General features: G+C 51.3%; 19 non-coding genes and 1 pseudogene across 19 annotated transcripts in view; all 20 read left to right on the forward strand.

Annotated features, from left to right (window-relative positions):
- The first annotated feature begins 58 nt into the window (after positions 1 to 58).
- On the forward strand, positions 59 to 177 carry LOC123174748 (5S ribosomal RNA). Its single transcript, XR_006487327.1, has one exon. It is a non-coding gene; the product is annotated as a 5S ribosomal RNA (ribosomal RNA).
- A 301-nt stretch (positions 178 to 478) lies between these two features.
- LOC123174698 (5S ribosomal RNA) lies at positions 479 to 597 on the forward strand. The gene has a single exon (XR_006487281.1). It is a non-coding gene; the product is annotated as a 5S ribosomal RNA (ribosomal RNA).
- Positions 598 to 897: 300 nt separating this feature from the next.
- LOC123174696 (5S ribosomal RNA) lies at positions 898 to 1,016 on the forward strand. Its single transcript, XR_006487279.1, has one exon. It is a non-coding gene; the product is annotated as a 5S ribosomal RNA (ribosomal RNA).
- Positions 1,017 to 1,317: 301 nt separating this feature from the next.
- LOC123174724 (5S ribosomal RNA) lies at positions 1,318 to 1,436 on the forward strand. The gene has a single exon (XR_006487304.1). It is a non-coding gene; the product is annotated as a 5S ribosomal RNA (ribosomal RNA).
- Positions 1,437 to 1,737: 301 nt separating this feature from the next.
- LOC123174728 (5S ribosomal RNA) lies at positions 1,738 to 1,856 on the forward strand. The gene has a single exon (XR_006487308.1). It is a non-coding gene; the product is annotated as a 5S ribosomal RNA (ribosomal RNA).
- A 301-nt stretch (positions 1,857 to 2,157) lies between these two features.
- On the forward strand, positions 2,158 to 2,276 carry LOC123174731 (5S ribosomal RNA). Its single transcript, XR_006487311.1, has one exon. It is a non-coding gene; the product is annotated as a 5S ribosomal RNA (ribosomal RNA).
- Positions 2,277 to 2,577: 301 nt separating this feature from the next.
- Positions 2,578 to 2,696, forward strand: LOC123174733 (5S ribosomal RNA). Its single transcript, XR_006487313.1, has one exon. It is a non-coding gene; the product is annotated as a 5S ribosomal RNA (ribosomal RNA).
- A 302-nt stretch (positions 2,697 to 2,998) lies between these two features.
- LOC123174737 (5S ribosomal RNA) lies at positions 2,999 to 3,117 on the forward strand. Its single transcript, XR_006487317.1, has one exon. It is a non-coding gene; the product is annotated as a 5S ribosomal RNA (ribosomal RNA).
- Positions 3,118 to 3,418: 301 nt separating this feature from the next.
- Positions 3,419 to 3,537, forward strand: LOC123174759 (5S ribosomal RNA). Its single transcript, XR_006487336.1, has one exon. It is a non-coding gene; the product is annotated as a 5S ribosomal RNA (ribosomal RNA).
- Positions 3,538 to 3,838: 301 nt separating this feature from the next.
- On the forward strand, positions 3,839 to 3,957 carry LOC123174743 (5S ribosomal RNA). Its single transcript, XR_006487322.1, has one exon. It is a non-coding gene; the product is annotated as a 5S ribosomal RNA (ribosomal RNA).
- A 301-nt stretch (positions 3,958 to 4,258) lies between these two features.
- On the forward strand, positions 4,259 to 4,377 carry LOC123174751 (5S ribosomal RNA). Its single transcript, XR_006487329.1, has one exon. It is a non-coding gene; the product is annotated as a 5S ribosomal RNA (ribosomal RNA).
- Positions 4,378 to 4,678: 301 nt separating this feature from the next.
- Positions 4,679 to 4,797, forward strand: LOC123174718 (5S ribosomal RNA). The gene has a single exon (XR_006487299.1). It is a non-coding gene; the product is annotated as a 5S ribosomal RNA (ribosomal RNA).
- A 1,616-nt stretch (positions 4,798 to 6,413) lies between these two features.
- Positions 6,414 to 6,532, forward strand: LOC123174710 (uncharacterized; annotated as a pseudogene).
- Positions 6,533 to 6,833: 301 nt separating this feature from the next.
- On the forward strand, positions 6,834 to 6,952 carry LOC123174756 (5S ribosomal RNA). The gene has a single exon (XR_006487333.1). It is a non-coding gene; the product is annotated as a 5S ribosomal RNA (ribosomal RNA).
- A 301-nt stretch (positions 6,953 to 7,253) lies between these two features.
- LOC123174697 (5S ribosomal RNA) lies at positions 7,254 to 7,372 on the forward strand. The gene has a single exon (XR_006487280.1). It is a non-coding gene; the product is annotated as a 5S ribosomal RNA (ribosomal RNA).
- Positions 7,373 to 7,673: 301 nt separating this feature from the next.
- LOC123174700 (5S ribosomal RNA) lies at positions 7,674 to 7,792 on the forward strand. The gene has a single exon (XR_006487283.1). It is a non-coding gene; the product is annotated as a 5S ribosomal RNA (ribosomal RNA).
- A 301-nt stretch (positions 7,793 to 8,093) lies between these two features.
- Positions 8,094 to 8,212, forward strand: LOC123174741 (5S ribosomal RNA). The gene has a single exon (XR_006487320.1). It is a non-coding gene; the product is annotated as a 5S ribosomal RNA (ribosomal RNA).
- Positions 8,213 to 8,513: 301 nt separating this feature from the next.
- Positions 8,514 to 8,632, forward strand: LOC123174729 (5S ribosomal RNA). The gene has a single exon (XR_006487309.1). It is a non-coding gene; the product is annotated as a 5S ribosomal RNA (ribosomal RNA).
- A 301-nt stretch (positions 8,633 to 8,933) lies between these two features.
- On the forward strand, positions 8,934 to 9,052 carry LOC123174736 (5S ribosomal RNA). The gene has a single exon (XR_006487316.1). It is a non-coding gene; the product is annotated as a 5S ribosomal RNA (ribosomal RNA).
- A 125-nt stretch (positions 9,053 to 9,177) lies between these two features.
- The window catches only part of LOC123174708 (5S ribosomal RNA), a 122-nt gene continuing 114 nt past the window's right edge, over positions 9,178 to 9,185 (forward strand). Inside the window, exon 1 of the ribosomal RNA XR_006487290.1 lies at positions 9,178 to 9,185. This exon is cut by the window's right edge and continues 114 nt beyond it. This is a non-coding gene — a ribosomal RNA (5S ribosomal RNA).

Genomic DNA, 9,185 nt, shown 5'->3' on the forward strand with positions numbered 1-9,185 from the left:
TGTGTGTAGTGGAGCTGGGAGGGGCAAGCATAAGGGACGAAGACGGGGGTAACATGTCGGATGCGATCATACCAGCACTAAAGCACCGGATCCCATCAGAACTCCGAAGTTAAGCTTGCTTGGGCGAGAGTAGTACTAGGATGGGTGACCTCCTGGGAAGTCCTCGTGTTGCATTCCCTTTTTAATTTTTTTGCACCGCGTGCAAAACAAAACGCACGAGCGCGACGTATGTTTAGCACGTTTTATTATTTTGCACGTTTACGGTAAGTTTTAGCTCGCTGCTCATTATTCACGCGTCTAGCGGCGGCAAGCGTGTTCTGAAAGGGGTCGAAACCATGGTAAATAGGCACTGGTGCAGTTGAACCGTGGTAAAACTCGTCTCCGTAGTTGAGCGGGAGCGGCCAAAGGAATGCGCAATCGTGTGTGTAGTGGAGCTGGGAGGGGCAAGCATAAGGGACGAAGACGGGGGTAACATGTCGGATGTGATCATACCAGCACTAAAGCACCCGATCCCATCAGAACTCCGAAGTTAAGCGTGCTTGGGCGAGACTAGTACTAGGATGGGTGACCTCCTGGGAAGTCCTCGTGTTGCATTCCCTTTTTAATTTTTTTGCACCGCGTGCAAAACAAAACGCACGAGCGCGACGTATGTTTAGCACGTTTTATTATTTTGCACGTTTACGGTAAGTTTTAGCTCGCTGCTCATTATTCACGCGTCTAGCGGCGGCAAGCGTGTTCTGAAAGGGGTCGAAACCATGGTAAATAGGCACTGGTGCAGTTGAACCGTGGTAAACTCGTCTCCGTAGTTGAGCGGGAGCGGCCAAAGGAATGTGCAATCGTGTGTGTAGTGGAGCTGGGAGGGGCAAGCATAAGGGACGAAGACGGGGGTAACATGTCGGATGCGATCATACCAGCACTAAAGCACCGGATCCCATCTGAACACCGAAGTTAAGCGTGCTTGGGCGAGAGTAGTACTGGGATGGGTGACCTCCTGGGAAGTCCTCGTGTTGCGTTCCCTTTTTAATTTTTTTGCACCGCGTGCAAAACAAAACGCACGAGCGCGACGTATGTTTAGCACGTTTTATTATTTTGCACGTTTACGGTAAGTTTTAGCTCGCTGCTCATTATTCACGCGTCTAGCGGCGGCAAGCGTGTTCTGAAAGGGGTCGAAACCATGGTAAATAGGCACTGGTGCAGTTGAACCGTGGTAAAACTCGTCTCCGTAGTTGAGCGGGAGCGGCCAAAGGAATGTGCAATCGTGTGTGTAGTGGAGCTGGGAGGGGCAAGCATAAGGGACGAAGACGGGGGTAACATGTTGGATGCGATCATACCAGCACTAAAGCACCGGATCCCATCAGAACTCCGAAGTTAAGCGTGCTTGGGCGAGAGTAGTACTAGGATGGGTGACCTCCTGGGAAGTCCTTGTGTTGCATTCCCTTTTTAATTTTTTTGCACCGCGTGCAAAACAAAACGCACGAGCGCGACGTATGTTTAGCACGTTTTATTATTTTGCACGTTTACGGTAAGTTTTAGCTCGCTGCTCATTATTCACGCGTCTAGCGGCGGCAAGCGTGTTCTGAAAGGGGTCGAAACCATGGTAAATAGGCACTGGTGCAGTTGAACCGTGGTAAAACTCGTCTCCGTAGTTGAGCGGGAGCGGCCAAAGGAATGTGCAATCGTGTGTGTAGTGGAGCTGGGAGGGGCAAGCATAAGGGACGAAGACGGGGGTAACATGTCGGATGCGATCATACCAGCACTAAAGCACCGGATCCCATCAGAACTCCGAAGTTAAGCGTGCTTGGGCGAGAGTAGTACTAGGATGGGTGACCTCCTGCGAAGTCCTCGTGTTGCATTCCCTTTTTAATTTTTTTGCACCGCGTGCAAAACAAAACGCACGAGCGCGACGTATGTTTAGCACGTTTTATTATTTTGCACGTTTACGGTAAGTTTTAGCTCGCTGCTCATTATTCACGCGTCTAGCGGCGGCAAGCGTGTTCTGAAAGGGGTCGAAACCATGGTAAATAGGCACTGGTGCAGTTGAACCGAGGTAAAACTCGTCTCCGTAGTTGAGCGGGAGCGGCCAAAGGAATGTGCAATCGTGTGTGTAGTGGAGCTGGGAGGGGCAAGCATAAGGGACGAAGACGGGGGTAACATGTCGGATGCGATCATACCAGCACTAAAGCACCGGATCCCATCAGAACTCCGAAGTTAAGCGTGCTTGGGCGAGAGTAGTACTAGGATGGGTGACCTCCTGGGAAGTCCTCGTGTTGCATTCCCTTTTTAATTTTTTTGCACCGCGTGCAAAACAAAACGCACGAGCGCGACGTATGTTTAGCACGTTTTATTATTTTGCACGTTTACGGTAAGTTTTAGCTCGCTGCTCATTATTCACGCGTCTAGCGGCGGCAAGCGTGTTCTGAAAGGGGTCGAAACCATGGTAAATAGGCACTGGTGCAGTTGAACCGTGGTAAAACTCGTCTCCGTAGTTGAGCGGGAGCGGCCAAAGGAATGTGCAATCGTGTGTGTAGTGGAGCTGGGAGGGGCAAGCATAAGGGACGAAGACGGGGGTAACATGTCGGATGCGATCATACCAGCACTAAAGCACCGGATCCCATCAGAACTCCGGAGTTAAGCGTGCTTGGGCGAGAGTAGTACTAGGATGGGTGACCTCCTGGGAAGTCCTCGTGTTGCATTCCCTTTTTAATTTTTTTGCACCGCGTGCAAAACAAAACGCACGAGCGCGACGTATGTTTAGCACGTTTTATTATTTTGCACGTTTGCGGTAAGTTTTAGCTCGCTGCTCATTATTCACGCGTCTAGCGGCGGCAAGCGTGTTCTGAAAGGGGTCGGAAACCATGGTAAATAGGCACTGGTGCAGTTGAACCGTGGTAAAACTCGTCTCCGTAGTTGAGCGGGAGCGGCCAAAGGAATGTGCAATCGTGTGTGTAGTGGAGCTGGGAGGGGCAAGCATAAGGGACGAAGACGGGGGTAACATGTCGGATGCGATCATACCAGCACTAAAGCATCGGATCCCATCAGAACTCCGAAGTTAAGCGTGCTTGGGCGAGAGTAGTACTAGGATGGGTGACCTCCTGGGAAGTCCTCGTGTTGCATTCCCTTTTTATTTTTTTTGCACCGCGTGCAAAACAAAACGCACGAGCGCGACGTATGTTTAGCACGTTTTATTATTTTGCACGTTTACGGTAAGTTTTAGCTCGCTGCTCATTATTCACGCGTCTAGCGGCGGCAAGCGTGTTCTGAAAGGGGTCGAAACCATGGTAAATAGGCACTGGTGCAGTTGAACCGTGGTAAAACTCGTCTCCGTAGTTGAGCGGGAGCGGCCAAAGGAATGTGCAATCGTGTGTGTAGTGGAGCTGGGAGGGGCAAGCATAAGGGACGAAGACGGGGGTAACATGTCGGATGCGATCATACCAGAATTAAAGCACCGGATCCCATCAGAACTCCGAAGTTAAGCGTGCTTGGGCGAGAGTAGTACTAGGATGGGTGACCTCCTGGGAAGTCCTCGTGTTGCATTCCCTTTTTAATTTTTTTGCACCGCGTGCAAAACAAAACGCACGAGCGCGACGTATGTTTAGCACGTTTTATTATTTTGCACGTTTACGGTAAGTTTTAGCTCGCTGCTCATTATTCACGCGTCTAGCGGCGGCAAGCGTGTTCTGAAAGGGGTCGAAACCATGGTAAATAGGCACTGGTGCAGTTGAACCGTGGTAAAACTCGTCTCCGTAGTTGAGCGGGAGCGGCAAAAGGAATGTGCAATCGTGTGTGTAGTGGAGCTGGGAGGGGCAAGCATAAGGGACGAAGACGGGGGTAACATGTCGGATGCGATCATACCAGCACTAAAGCACCGGATCCCATCAGAACTCCGAAGTTAAGCGTGCTTGGGCGAGAGTAGTACTAGGATGGGTGACCTCCTGGGAAGTCCTCGTGTTGCATTCCCTTTTTAATTTTTTTGCACCGCGTGCAAAACAAAACGCACGAGCGCGACGTACGTTTAGCACGTTCTATTATTTTGCACGTTTACGGTAAGTTTTAGCTCGCTGCTCATCATTCACGCGTCTAGCGGCGGCAAGCGTGTTCTGAAAGGGGTCGAAACCATGGTAAATAGGCACTGGTGCAGTTGAACCGTGGTAAAACTCGTCTCCGTAGTTGAGCGGGAGCGGCCAAAGGAATGTGCAATCGTGTGTGTAGTGGAGCTGGGAGGGGCAAGCATAAGGGACGAAGACGGGGGTAACATGTCGGATGCGATCATACCAGCACTAAAGCACCGGATCCCATCAGAACTCCGAAGTTGAGCGTGCTTGGGCGAGAGTAGTACTAGGATGGGTGACCTCCTGGGAAGTCCTCGTGTTGCATTCCCTTTTTAATTTTTTTGCACCGCGTGCAAAACAAAACGCACGAGCGCGACGTATGTTTAGCACGTTTTATTATTTTGCACGTTTACGGTAATTTTTAGCTCGCTGCTCATTATTCACGCGTCTAGCGGCGGCAAGCGTGTTCTGAAAGGGGTCGAAACCATGGTAAATAGGCACTGGTGCAGTTGAACCGTGGTAAAACTCGTCTCCGTAGTTGAGCGGGAGCGGCCAAAGGAATGTGCAATCGTGTGTGTAGTGGAGCTGGGAGGGGCAAGCATAAGGGACGAAGACGGGGGTAACATGTCGGATGCGATCATACCAGCACTAAAGCACCGGATCCCATTAGAACTCCGAAGTTAAGCGTGCTTGGGCGAGAGTAGTACTAGGATGGGTGACCTCCTGGGAAGTCCTCGTGTTGCATTCCCTTTTTAATTTTTTTGCACCGCGTGCAAAACAAAACGCACGAGCGCGACGTATGTTTAGCACGTTTTATTATTTTGCACGTTTACGGTAAGTTTTAGCTCGCTGCTCATTATTCACGCATCTAGCGGCGGCAAGCGTGTTCTGAAAGGGGTCGAAACCATGGTAAATGGGCACTGGTGCAGTTGAACCGTGGTAAAACTCGTCTCCGTAGTTGAGCGGGAGCGGCCAAAGGAATGCTTTGGGTGTGCCAAACGTCACAACGTAACTGGGTGGCTATAAAGGTGCACTACGGGTATCTCCGAAAGTGTCTGTTGGGTTGGCACGAATCGAGACTGGGATTTGTCACTCCGTGTAAACGGAGAGGTATCTCTGGGCCCACTCGGTAGGACATCATCATTATGTGCACAATGTGACCAAGGAGTTGATCACGGGATGATGTGAGTTACGGAACGAGTAAAGAGACTTGCCGGTAACGAGATTGAACAAGGTATAGGGATACCGACGATCGAATCTCGGGCAAGTAACATACCGTTAGACAAAGGGAATTGAATACGGGATTGATTGAATCCCCGACATCGTGGTTCATCCGATGAGATCATCGTGGAACATGTGGGAGCCAACATGGGTATCCAGATCCCGCTGTTGGTTATTGACCGGAGAACGTCTCGGTCATGTCTGCATGGTTCCCGAACCCGTAGGCGGTCTACACGCTTAAGGTTCGATGACGCTAGGGTTATAGGGAAAGTATGTACATGGTTACCGAATGTTGTTCGGAGTCCCGGATGAGATCCCGGACGTCACGAGGAGTTCCGGAATGGTCCGGAGGTAAAGATTTATATATGGGAAGTCCTGTTTTGGTCACCGGAAAAGTTTCGGGTGAAATCGGTAATGTACCGGGACCACCGGGAGGGTCCCGGGGGTCCACCAAGTGGGGCCACCAGCCCCAGAAGGCTGCGTGGGCCAAGTGTGGGAGGGGACCAGCCCCAGGTGGGCTGGTGCGCCCCCCCACCAAGGCCCAGGCGCATGGGAGAGTGGGAGGGGGCAAACCCTAGGTCCAGATGGGCCTTAGGGCCCATCTAGTGGGGCGCCTCCCACTCTCCTCCCCTTGGCCGCCCCCCTTGATGGGATCTAGGGCTGGCCGCCTCCTCTTGGGGGTGGAAACCCTAAAGGGGGCGCAGCCCCCTTCCCCCCTATATATACTTGAGGTTTGGGCTGCCATACGGACATGAGAACGTCTCCTTTTGGTGCAGCCCTACCCCTCTCCCTCCTCCTCCTCTCCCGCGGTGCTTGGCGAAGCCCTGCGGGATTGCCACGCTCATCCACCACCACCATGCCGTCGTGTTGCTGCTGGATGGAGTCTTCCCAACCTCTCCCTCTCTCCTTGCTGGATCAAGGCGTGGGAGACGTCACCGGGCTGCACGTGTGTTGAACGCGGAGGCACCGTACTTTCGGTGCTTAGATCGGAATCAACCGCGATCTGAATCGCTACGAGTACGACTCCCTCATCCGCGTTCTTGCAACGCTTCCGCATCGCGATCTACAAGGGTATGTAGATGCACTCCCCTTCCCTTCGTTGCTAGTAAACTCCATAGATTGATCTTGGTGATGCGTAGAAAATTTTGAATTTCTGCTACGTTCTCCAACACGGATCCCATCAGAACTCCGAAGTTAAGCGTGCTTGGGCGAGAGTAGTACTAGGATGGGTGACCTCCTGGGAAGTCCTCGTGTTGCATTCCCTTTTTAATTTTTTTGCACCGCGTGCAAAACAAAACGCACGAGCGCGACGTATGTTTAGCACGTTTTATTATTTTGCACGTTTACGGTAAGTTTTAGCTCGCTGCTCATTATTCACGCGTCTAGCGGCGGCAAGCGTGTTCTGAAAGGGGTCGAAACCATGGTAAATAGGCACTGGTGCAGTTGAACCGTGGTAAAACTCGTCTCCGTAGTTGAGCGGGAGCGGCCAAAGGAATGTGCAATCGTGTGTGGAGTGGAGCTGGGAGGGGCAAGCATAAGGGACGAAGACGGGGGTAACATGTCGGATGCGATCATACCAGCACTAAAGCACCGGATCCCATCAGAACTCCGAAGTTAAGCGTGCTTGGGCGAGAGTAGTACTAGGATGGGTGACCTCCTGGGAAGTCCTCGTGTTGCATTCCCTTTTTAATTTTTTTGCACCGCGTGCAAAACAAAACGCACGAGCGCGACGTATGTTTAGCACGTTTTATTATTTTGCACGTTTACGGTAAGTTTTAGCTCGCTGCTCATTATTCACGCGTCTAGCGGCGGCAAGCGTGTTCTGAAAGGGGTCGAAACCATGGTAAATAGGCACTGGTGCAGTTGAACCGTGGTAAAACTCGTCTCCGTAGTTGAGCGGGAGCGGCCAAAGGAATGTGCAATCGTGTGTGTAGTGTAGCTGGGAGGGGCAAGCATAAGGGACGAAGACGGGGGTAACATGTCGGATGCGATCATACCAGCACTAAAGCACCGGATCCCATCAGAACTCCGAAGTTAAGCGTGCTTGGGCGAGAGTAGTACTAGGATGGGTGACCTCCTGGGAAGTCCTCGTGTTGCATTCCCTTTTTAATTTTTTTGCACCGCGTGCAAAACAAAACGCACGAGCGCGACGTATGTTTAGCACGTTTTATTATTTTGCACGTTTACGGTAAGTTTTAGCTTGCTGCTCATTATTCACGCGTCTAGCGGCGGCAAGCGTGTTCTGAAAGGGGTCGAAACCATGGTAAATAGGCACTGGTGCAGTTGAACCGTGGTAAAACTCGTCTCCGTAGTTGAGCGGGAGCGGCCAAAGGAATGTGCAATCGTGTGTGTAGTGGAGCTGGGAGGGGCAAGCATAAGGGACGAAGACGGGGGTAACATGTCGGATGCGATCATACTAGCACTAAAGCATCGGATCCCATTAGAACTCTGAAGTTAAGCGTGCTTGGGCGAGAGTAGTACTAGGATGGGTGACCTCCTGGGAAGTCCTCGTGTTGCATTCCCTTTTTAATTTTTTTGCACCGCGTGCAAAACAAAACGCACGAGCGCGACGTATGTTTAGCACGTTTTATTATTTTGCACGTTTACGGTAAGTTTTAGCTCGCTGCTCATTATTCACGCGTCTAGCGGCGGCAAGCGTGTTCTGAAAGGGGTCGAAACCATGGTAAATAGGCACTGGTGCAGTTGAACCGTGGTAAAACTCGTCTCCGTAGTTGAGCGGGAGCGGCCAAAGGAATGTGCAATCGTGTGTGTAGTGGAGCTGGGAGGGGCAAGCATAAGGGACGAAGACGGGGGTAACATGTCGGATGCGATCATACCAGCACTAAAGCACCGGATCCCATCAGAATTCCGAAGTTAAGCGTGCTTGGGCGAGAGTAGTACTAGGATGGGTGACCTCCTGGGAAGTCCTCGTGTTGCATTCCCTTTTTAATTTTTTTGCACCGCGTGCAAAACAAAACGCACGAGCGCGACGTATGTTTAGCACGTTTTATTATTTTGCACGTTTACGGTAAGTTTTAGGTCGCTGCTCATTATTCACGCGTCTAGCGGCGGCAAGCGTGTTCTGAAAGGGATCGAAACCATGGTAAATAGGCACTGGTGCAGTTGAACCGTGGTAAAACTCGTCTCCGTAGTTGAGCGTGAGCGGCCAAACGAATGTGCAATCGTGTGTGTAGTGGAGCTGGGAGGGGCAAGCATACGGGACGAAGACGAGGGTAACATGTCGGATGTGATCATACCAGCACTAAAGCACCGGATCCCATTAGAACTCCGAAGTTAAGCGTGCTTGGGCGAGAGTAGTACTAGGATGGGTGACCTCCTGGGAAGTCCTCGTGTTGCATTCCCTTTTTAATTTTTTTGCACCGCGTGCAAAACAAAACGCACGAGCGCGACGTATGTTTAGCACGTTTCATTATTTTGCACGTTTACGGTAAGTTTTAGCTCGCTGCTCATTATTCACGCGTCTAGCGGCGGCAAGCGTGTTCTGAAAGGGGTCGAAACCATGGTAAATAGGCACTGGTGCAGTTGAACCGTGGTAAAACTCGTCTCCGTAGTTGAGCGGGAGCGGCCAAAGGAATGTGCAATCGTGTGTGTAGTGGAGCTGGGAGGGGCAAGCATAAGGGACGAAGACGGGGGTAACATGTCGGATGCGATCATACCAGCACTAAAGCACCAGATCCCATCAGAACTCCGAAGTTAAGCGTGCTAGGGCGAGAGTAGTACTAGGATGGGTGACCTCCTGGGAAGTCCTCGTGTTGCATTCCCTTTTTAATTTTTTTGCACCGCGTGCAAAACAAAACGCACGAGCGCGACGTATGTTTAGCACGTTTTATTATTTTGCACGTTTACGGTAAGTTTTAGCTCGCTGCTCATTATTCACGCGTCTAGCGGCGGCAA

The sequence above is a fragment of the Triticum aestivum genome, unplaced genomic scaffold (genome assembly GCF_018294505.1).
Source record: "Triticum aestivum cultivar Chinese Spring unplaced genomic scaffold, IWGSC CS RefSeq v2.1 scaffold90744, whole genome shotgun sequence".
NCBI classification, from domain to species: Eukaryota; Viridiplantae; Streptophyta; class Magnoliopsida; order Poales; family Poaceae; genus Triticum; species Triticum aestivum.